General features: G+C 44.7%; 1 non-coding gene across 1 annotated transcript; it reads right to left on the reverse strand.

Annotated features, from left to right (window-relative positions):
• Positions 1–253: 253 nt before the first annotated feature.
• Positions 254–334, reverse strand: trnaa-cgc. The gene has a single exon. It is a non-coding gene; the product is annotated as a tRNA-Ala (tRNA).
• Positions 335–799: the final 465 nt, after the last annotated feature.

Below are 799 nucleotides of genomic sequence, written 5' to 3' on the forward strand. Positions count from 1 at the left end.
CACCAGAGCTATCTGTAGGACCTATCATAAACTGGTTCGGACTGAGAAATGTGGAAATGGACACTTATTAAAGAGGATTGACATTCCACTGTCACTTTCCCAACACAAGCTCCAAAGAAAATGCCATCCCTCGCCGGAACTGCAGCAACAGAGATATTTTTTTACATTTACATTTAAGTCATTTAGCAGACGCTCTTATCCAGAGCGACTTACAGTTAAGTGAGTGCATACATTATTGTTTTATTTTTCATACTGGCCCCCCGTGGGAATCGAACCCACAACCCTGGCGTTGCGAACGCCATGCTCTTCCAACTGAGCTACATCCCTGCCGGCCATTCCCTCCCCTACCCTGGACGACGCTGGGCCAATTGTGCGCCGCCCCATGGGTCTCCCGATCGTTTTAATTATGGCGTGTGTGACTGTCTGTGGCGCCGTTTGTATATTATGAAGTGTGTTGCCGTTTTAATTTTACGGCATATTTCGCTGTATGCTAGCTGTCAATCAAACTGCGCCTCTACAGTTAAGAGTAGGTTTTAGTCCCGTGTAGCTCAGTTGGTAGAGCATGGCGCTTGCAACGCCAGGGTTGTGGGTTCGTTTCACCACGGGAGGCCAGTATGAAAAATGTATGCACTCACTAACTGTAAGCCGCTCTGGATAAGAGCGTCTGCTAAATGACTAAAATGTAAATGTAAATGTTTTAATTCAAAATTGTTAAGGTAAGGGTTAAGGTTTGGGATAGGGTTAAACAAAAAAGGTTAATCATTTGGGTATTAATTCAGAGTGGTTAAGGTTTGGGATA

This window comes from Coregonus clupeaformis, chromosome 16 (genome assembly GCF_020615455.1).
Source record: "Coregonus clupeaformis isolate EN_2021a chromosome 16, ASM2061545v1, whole genome shotgun sequence".
In the NCBI taxonomy this organism is placed as follows: Eukaryota; Metazoa; Chordata; class Actinopteri; order Salmoniformes; family Salmonidae; genus Coregonus; species Coregonus clupeaformis.